The sequence below is a fragment of the Rhipicephalus microplus genome, chromosome 9 (genome assembly GCF_043290135.1).
Source record: "Rhipicephalus microplus isolate Deutch F79 chromosome 9, USDA_Rmic, whole genome shotgun sequence".
NCBI classification, from domain to species: domain Eukaryota; kingdom Metazoa; phylum Arthropoda; class Arachnida; order Ixodida; family Ixodidae; genus Rhipicephalus; species Rhipicephalus microplus.
The window spans coordinates 11,834,884-11,843,700 of record NC_134708.1 but is presented as its reverse complement, the minus strand read 5'-3'; the positions used below and the strand labels follow the sequence as shown (position 1 = coordinate 11,843,700).

General features: G+C 44.9%; 1 protein-coding gene across 3 annotated transcripts in view; it reads left to right on the top strand.

The window, feature by feature from the left end:
• The window catches only part of LOC119164857 (trissin receptor-like), a 220,866-nt gene that overhangs the window by 188,048 nt on the left and 24,001 nt on the right, over positions 1-8,817 (top strand). For all 3 annotated transcript variants that reach the window (XM_075873139.1, XM_075873138.1, XM_075873140.1), the window contains one exon: positions 6,829-6,915. The gene's annotated coding sequence lies outside the window, so the exon portion shown is untranslated. The remainder of the gene's footprint in view (positions 1-6,828; positions 6,916-8,817) is intronic.

Below are 8,817 nucleotides of genomic sequence, written 5' to 3'. Positions count from 1 at the left end.
TGTATGGATGACGAAAGTATGCTACTGGTGCAAACATGATAAACATGAGATGCGTGTGAGGTAACAACATGAATACGTGCTACGCTCATGATGCGCTCGCGACTGTTTCGCTAGCTTCACATGTACCAAACGAGGTATTACGCGACGCGAATGAACGACATAGATAAATGGCACATCCAAACATGATACTCATGACATGCGTGTCGTATAACAACATGACTACATGCCACACTCATGACGCACTCGCGGCCCTTTCGCTAGCTTGACATATGCCAAATTTTGTATTACGTGACGTCAATTGATGACTAAGGTATGCGAGTAGGGGAAGCATAATTATCATGAGATGCGTGTCATGTGTGAACGTGACTACATACCAATGTCAAAGTGCCAATACATTTCGACGTGACGCGGTGCGCGTGCTCGCGAGCATTCATTTCGTCGCATCACGTGACGTTGCCACGCCAGGCGCCGGTCTTGCCATATACTTGCAGGCGCGCGCCGCGCTGCGTTGCTTTGACGAATGCGCGTTTCAGCGCGTCCGGCGTCCATCCGTCACGAAAAGAGGGAGACGCAGTGTTGTTTCGGTAACGCATCGGCGCGAGCATGTCACACTCGCGCCGGTTGCCATCGGGCCCCGCCGATGGATGCTGGTCGCGCCGGTCGCGCCTGGCGTCATACTATAGAGTGCTCGCGTTTCGCTAACGTAGCGTCACCGTGCCCAGCGTGCACGCGCATCAATGCTACATCGGAGTAAATTGGGCCCTTCATGATGCGCTCGTGACCGTTTTGTTAACTCCACATATAGCAAATTTGCTGCTACGTGACGTCAATGGATGACGAAAGTATATGACTGGTGCAGACATGATAAGGGCCAAACCTCATAAGCGCGAAAATGCACGTGACAGCGACGAGCGACGCGACGTAGATCGTCTTCGCGCGATCAGTCGCTAGCGCAGGCAAACCTCAATCACGCGACAGCTTCGGCGAGCGAACTCCACTGCTGCTGGCAAGAGGCCATCTACTCGCACAAAAAAAAAAAACCGCATAGTGAGCGGTATGCAATTTAAAAATAAGATATATTGTTGTGTAATGGAACGGAAAGTGTTCATGAGTGCCTTGCAGCACTTTTTTAAGTGTGAATACACTTTATAGGCGACCTCAAACCATCCACCGCCGTCGGCGGCGTCCGCAGTCTTCTCTCTATCTTTAAAAGAAAGAGGACTTGGCGGGCCGCAGCGCGACGCTCTACCGAATAAGCCACGGACGCGACGCTGATATCGGTGTCAGTAACGCGCCTTATACCCCCTCCCCCTTCGCTCGCTCCTCCGCTCTCCTCGCTCGCTGCAGCTGCGCGCGCACCCCTCTCTCTCTCGCGCGCCCGCCTTCTCTCTCAGTCTCCCGTCGAGAGCGGGTCGTGAGGGGGAGTAAAGTTAAAATCCGTTGGCATTCGCCAGTGAGTTAACGTAAACTCCCCCGTGTGATCAAATTGCGATTCCCAGGAACCATTACACCATAAAGGCACCATAGTGTGATTATTAAATATAATAGTGCGAATTAATAAATACCCCTCATAGCATCACCCCGTGTATTCGCACTTAACCATGTTCACCCTCGAGGAAATGCTTGGGAGTTGTTTTTTTATATGCACATGCGTAAACACTGCGTTATTTCTTGTTCTGCATACGTGACTCGGGCAGGGTCACGTGCACCTGTGTAGTCTTTGTCTTTTCCGGTTTTTCGCTATTGGCTGCTTGAGCCCAGCACTTCCGAGCGATGAGCGACGGTTTCCAAATCTGGAGAACCAAGCGATCGCGCGAAAACGAGCACGCGACACGTCACGCGAACGCCCTGTTTCGTCGCTCATAGCATCGCTCGTCGCTGTCGCGTGCATTTTCGCGCTTATGAGGTTTGGTCTTAGTGCTGCAAGCGTGTCATTTAAGAAAATGACAACATGCCACGCTCATTGCGTGCGCGCGGCTGCTTCGCCAGCTCCACATATACTAAATTTGGCATCACGTGACGTGAATAGATAAGAGAGGTAAACGGCAGATCCAAACATGATATTCACGACATATAAGTAATGTACGGCATAATTTACCTCCACCTCGTAACATTGCGGTGATTTTAGAGTGACATATCAACCTTCCTCATTCGTGATTCACATATCATTGATTCCCATTGTACGTGGTATCCGCCAATCTTTTTTTTTTGTGTAGCTATCAACTGCGGTGCATACCCACTTCATGTATAATTCCTCATCGTCGTCAGCCACTGCATGAGCGATTGGCACGACATTCCTTGCAAGCGTTTAGCGGATACCACGCTTCTCAGAAGAATGACGAAAGATAGCATAGCGAACGCTGGCCTGCTACCAAAAAATTATTATAATGCCATAGTGGGTATCAAGCAAGTGTGCTTGGAGTAATTACCCAATGAGTTTACTAGTTTTTTTTTTTCCTAGCTCGTGTGACAGTGGTTGTGGACACTGGCGGCGGCGGTGGTAGCGGACAACTACAGCGCTATGAGAGACCCGAGTTGTGATCACACAAGAGGTTTCGCTCTAAAAGTGTTTAGGAAAAGATCTGAAAGGCCACTCTTCTAGCTTTTGCTGTGACTGCGCTGCGCGTTGCGCGCAGGCCTGGCTTTCTTTTTTTTTTTGAAAGAGCAATGAACTCTGAATGTCTATCACAACCACGCACGTTGAGTACTCCTACTAGACATCTTGAGCGTGCGTACGGAATATTACCGTCGTTTATTTTTCTCCTTTTCCCTGAAATCTTAGAAACTTTGAAATTGAAAAGAAGAAAATGGAAACCATGCGACTTGCAATGCTGTAACTCAACGATGACATGCGATCCATACTACTGCAAACTGCTCGTTGCGCTGCTCTTCTGTAACTCAAATATCGTGGGTTGGATTCCATCTGCAGTGATTGCATTTTGATGGAGAGGAAATGCAGATGAGTCGAGTGCTCTATGGGCGTAGGGCAGCTAGTTTGGAGAACACAAGCTGGTTGAAGTTTCTGGACCCTCCACGACGTCATGCTTCTCAATCATATCGTGATTTAGGCACGTAATAACCTATGCATTAAATCTAAGCTACTGTCAGCTGCAAAAATTATTGTCTTTAGCTGATAACGCTATTGAACTACACATAGCTTAAACATGTGCTAGTTATCACAGTTTACAATTTTATCGATAAAGGTTGGGTAATAGTACAGTAACGCGTTGGCACCTCCCCGACAAAGACAGTTCTGGTAGTGGGAAGAACAATTTCAAACGCCTGTAAGCATTCTTAGCATCATTTGAATATTCACTTGATTATTTCGACAGCTATAAATTTTCTCTCTATTGTGATTCAAAGAGCTATATTATCTGTTTGTGGTGCAATTAGATTTGTACGCTTTGTGCTTAGAGGTTTGTTCATTTAGCGAGCTTTTTATGTAGCGAGGTTTGTTCATTTAGCGGACGTCTGCGTAATAAATTGCAGTAGCTAAATAAAACCTTGCAACAGGCTTTACCATTCAATTTTTTTCAATAAATTGTACGACATGTAAGAAATAAGCGCCACAACAGATGTGTTGCAGGCACAACACGGGGTGGGTCAGTAGGGTCACTACTCATGGCGCATAGTGCGTCGATAAAGCAAATGATCACATATTGTTCACTACGCGCTTCTGCGAGGATAGTCCGGCTCTGAACAATACTGCGCCAACTGAGGACGCATCGCGCCTACGTTTATTACTTGATAATTCGCAGCTGAAACGCCTTGTATTCCTAATTATAATCAAAAGAAGCATGGAGTAAAAATAACTATGTTTACTATAGTATGAGATACATTGACCTAGACGGAGGATTTATGAAGGAGGAATAACGTTGTACCAAATGTTCAATGAAAATAATATTTACAAAGAAGTCTTGTGACGTCAAGGGATTCGCATATGGCTTAGCGGACGTTCTCCTTGCTGTGGCCCTGTGAGGAAGCCCCAAAGAAAGAAATATTGTTTCCTGGGTTTCAGAGGCATGGATCATTTCATCTTCTTTTCAGCGCTTCTGGGCGCCTCGAAAGCCCGTCTCTCTGCCACTGAACAGCGTAGCTCGCAGCACAGCTTCGTTCTTGCAGCGTTCATTCGGGGTTCCTCGTGGGAAACTACAAGCGGGTCAGCGATGCCATCGTGTGAGATAGTGAATTAATTTTGCCCACCTTGGGACCGTTAGCAAGCGAATAAATGTAATCACATGGGAGTTCTTTGTATGTCCTTCCTATCGAAATGCAGCCACCGTGACCGAGAATCGAATCCACTCCCTGCTCGATGTTCTTCAATATGCATGCGCTCCGAAAACACATACGACGTGAACATATAAAATACCGCGTCTCGTGAGCTGTGTTTTTTTTATTTCTCTTTCTCTTTGTTTTTTTTGTTTTTGTTGCAGAAACTGTTACTAAGACAAATCGTAGCGCACTGGACGGGATGTTATTAGGTAATTTATATCAACTAGTGCCAACACTCTCTTCCTCGCAGAGAACCAGTCAGGGCTGTGCGAATTGATCCATCTCGGCAACCAGGTCTCGCTTTTTTTTGGCCTTTTCACTGTTACGGTTTCCTGAGAAGTTTGTTCGGGACTTTTCCGAGGACTGACTAGCAGACTCCAAAACGACTTACTGCCTTATTTCGTAATCAAAATGAGTGTGTTTCATCATTTCTAACGCCACTAACATTTCCTTCTCGTACCATTACCCTTTCCGTCGTGATACCTATAATTAGAGGCCGACTCCTAAGTAACTTTGATGTTCTTTATGTTTCTTGCAACACCGTGAATATTTATGGTTCTCTCTTATTATTTTTTGTACATTGATTATTTTTGTACATTGAAATTATTGTCAATGTTTTTTCATTACTACTACTTTTATGCAATGGCATTTCGTGTGAGCCATATTTTTTAGTATCGTTTCTACTGATAGTGCAACGCCTGATATGTACATGATATCGCTGTTATAACACACTAGCTGCCTGTAACAGCTAAAGTGTGAACGCATAAGGTGGCTGAAAGTCCCAAGATTACGTGCTCTGCAGTAGTACCAAAAAACGTTTATGGAAGACGACCACCACATTAGTCCAAATGGTAGAGCGTCGGACGTGCTAAGCGAATATATAACGTTCGGTTCCTACCACGAAGTGGTTGATTCTTGATCTTGTTAAATACCTGTCAATATTTGCTATAATTACTATATTACAACTAATTAAAGCATACAACTAATGCCTTCGATACCTTCATAGGCTTCACTGTTTCTTGCTTTCACTAGGTTGTGTTTAACGACAACGCCAGTGAGAACGATAATAACGACAACAACAATGACAATGACGGCGACAAGAAGGACGACGAGCACGACAACAGTAAAAACGAGCCTTTGACCCACCCCTCATTTTTCGTGCAGTGTTCAATGTAGGCATGTTCCGACGGCTATTTAAGTATATAGTTGTCCTTGCTTTACTATCTTGTCCTTCCTTGCGTTTTTTTATTTTTCAATATAATTCAAGGACAGATCACTGGGTGACTTGGTGTACCATTGTGAAAGACATGCACAAACAAAAAACAATAAAATTGTTTGCCGGATCCAACGTACCATAGAAATCGATGATATGCGAGGTATATGGTGAGGATGCGACTGTGTAGTATTTCTTTTATTCAGCGCTGTGCTACAAAATGACGCTAAAGATATCTAAAAATGCACGCACCGATACGCGTTAAACAGCGGCACATACTTTATGTAACCATTCGTTTACAGTTGCGTAACGCTGCCAACCACAGCATGAATATTAGCTACACCAGAAGTGGTAAGCTGGTATGTATACCGCTTGCACTCGTGATGATAGACACTGCCCTGGACACTGCTAGATGATCAAATTTTGTGCCTGGCGCTAAGCTACAATTGACGGTGACCCGACGTGAGGAGTACAAATGTATTTTTTATAAAACTGGACAGCCGCCACTGCAACCACAATTGATGCTTTCCGGAGATTACGATCTATTTTAAAAGCAGTTCCGAGACCCGGCGTAGTTCTCTGGTACAGTACTTCATTGTCACGCAAGATGCTCGGCTTGAATGCCTGCTGGGACCCTGACATTTATTCTTTGCATTTGTGGGTTCAATGGTGCTGATGCCATCTTTTATATAATGTGCTCGCATTAGAATTGCCAATGTCCGTTCTCGCTGTTCCTGGGTAGATATCAACTATCAATCACCAGTGCCTCATACCCACATAGGGTGGTCCGTGGTATACGGGTAAGTGACGTGCAGCACGTTTGACGTTGAATGCGATGGTATTTCCACATTATTTATGTCTTCGCGAGACATTCAAGATTGTCTAACCCTCTTGGCCTGCCATACTATTCTGGTCTACCCCAAGTTAAGAAGTTGATCACGAGTGCACCCAGACGTAGGTGGCTAGATAGACAGACAGATGAATAGATAGATAGATAGATAGATAGATAGATAGATAGATAGATAGACAGACAGACAGACAGACAGACAGACAGACACAGACCGACAGACAGACAGACACAGACAGACAGACAGACACAGACAGACAGACAGATGATAGATAGACACAGACAGACAGACAGACAGACAGATGATAGACAGATAGATGATAGATAGATGATAGATAGATAGATGATAGATAGATAGATGATAGATAGATGATAGATAGATAGACAGACAGATAGATAGATAGATAGATAGATAGATAGATAGATAGATAGATAGATAGATAGATAGATAGATAGATTGTTAGCAACAAGTGACTGATAATTTTCGTGTTTGCAGCTCGCCAAACATGGCTGAACGTGGAATCCCGACCTAAAGCTTGGTAGCCACAAGGCCACTGTCATCCGTAGTTCAGCGATCCTAAAGGTGAGAAATTACAAATGTGCTAATAACAGAGTATTTAGGGCTCACTGACAAATTCACATCTCATTTTTCTTTGAACGCTATGCAGAACCTGACCATCCTGCTATTTCAGTTCAATCACCGCAAACTGTGGTCATATGCGGCCCGAATTTCGAGATGCCCCGTTCTGTGTAAAACAGCTGCTGATGCTTTTAACTGTGCTGGTGAAAAGGTTTCCTTATGCGAGTGCTGGTGGTATGGTGCTAGTTTTTCACATAAATCTGTAGCGAGAAGCGGTGCTCGATTTATTTGACTTGGTTTTTATGATATCCTTCGTGTTGTACTTTCTTTTTAACGCTGACAGTGGCGCAATGTAACTTGATGATATGCGCAGCATGCTAATATGCACTCATATTACGTTTTAGGTAAGTGGTTCTAGGAAAATACCTATAGTTTTCCGAGTGCGTGTAACATGTTTCAATACCGAAGCTTGCATGGGATGTCCGTGCTTCCGCTGGAGTATGTGTTATAAATACAACCGAGCAAACGCGTTTACCACAAGAAAGCTTTGAGCTGAATAATTTTATCAACGACACGAAAGCCGTGGGCATGCTCTGAAAGAAGCCACAGCTAATTAGTGTGCAATTAAAAACTTCAATATAAACTTTTCCTCAGTAGAAGTTCTTCGTGCCAAATACCACTAATGGAAATGTGGCAGCACCTTTGTACGGTCATTCACGTAGGGCTGTTATATGCTATGCAAGTGTAGTCTTTCATCGCAATGGGCCGGCCCTCTTTCGTAATCGCATTGCAGGGCGAAGAGGTTGCAATCATGCCACTGCCTCCATATCACCAATGACTGGTTGTTTTACTCGCCACTGGGTGACGTGAAAACAGGCCGTGGTTGCTGTCGCTCCTTTTGAACGGGCTGCAAGCAGTCACCGCAGCGCTCTGGTATCGCGCTCGCATGTTCCCTTTCAAATAAAAAAATGGTAGTTTACGTGGAGTAGTGGCCCAAATATAGTTTATTAGGGGCTCTAGAGAAGGCTTTCCTGCCTCTTTCGCTGTGCTGCGTCTTCCGTGCAGGCTTGGGGTTTCTTTTTTCTACGTTCTTTGTTATACAAGAAGCTCTGTGTGGAAGATGAAAAAAAAATGGCGAAGCGACGAATGAAAGAAACCGTGTGAGCGTTATCTGCCTTTTTTCTGCGGTAATGTGTCGCCGGCAGGGACTTTCTCATTGAGCGCTGCGTCGGAGGTTTTTAGCTGTTTTTGCTTTCAAGGGAAACTTCTTACATTCGCTTAATAGCCTGCGCACAATATGTTCAGCCTTTTTGTTAGGGGCCGTGATGACGTTTGCATCGTAGTCGCAGTGCGGTGCAACTTTGATTTAGCGTGCATGTCGAGCTTGCCAGAGCAGTTCGTTGGTGATCGCCTGTTCCTACGCTGGAAGTGTATACCTGATTTGCTCGCTGTTTATTGGTTTACCAAAGGGGAACGTGCACTGATTCGCGAATTCGCCATTCAGTTGTGTGCTGTTTGTAAGCTCGCCACTACAGCTACAATGAGACCTTATGTGACGGCTGTTGATGTGGCTTGCGGTGTGCTGCAGCAATTTAAAGCAAGCAAGCATGCATGCCGTAATGCGGTTCCTGTATCTCTCTCTCTCGGAAAAAAAAATCAAGAATCAAAACGCGATCTTTTCCAGCTGGCAAAGCCTTGATCGTTCTCACCCAGGATGGCCTCGAAAGAGCGCCGAACACTTTTGTTTCTCATCACAAGTTTCTCTGTTGCGAAGCAGAATATTACCTTATATCTGCCGCGTAGTTACTGTACTTCGCTCGCTCTAAAGATGCTGTCAAGGGAGCTTCATTCCACACCAGGGTGAGGCAAAGAAATATAAACGAAATTGTTCATCAAAGCTGTGCA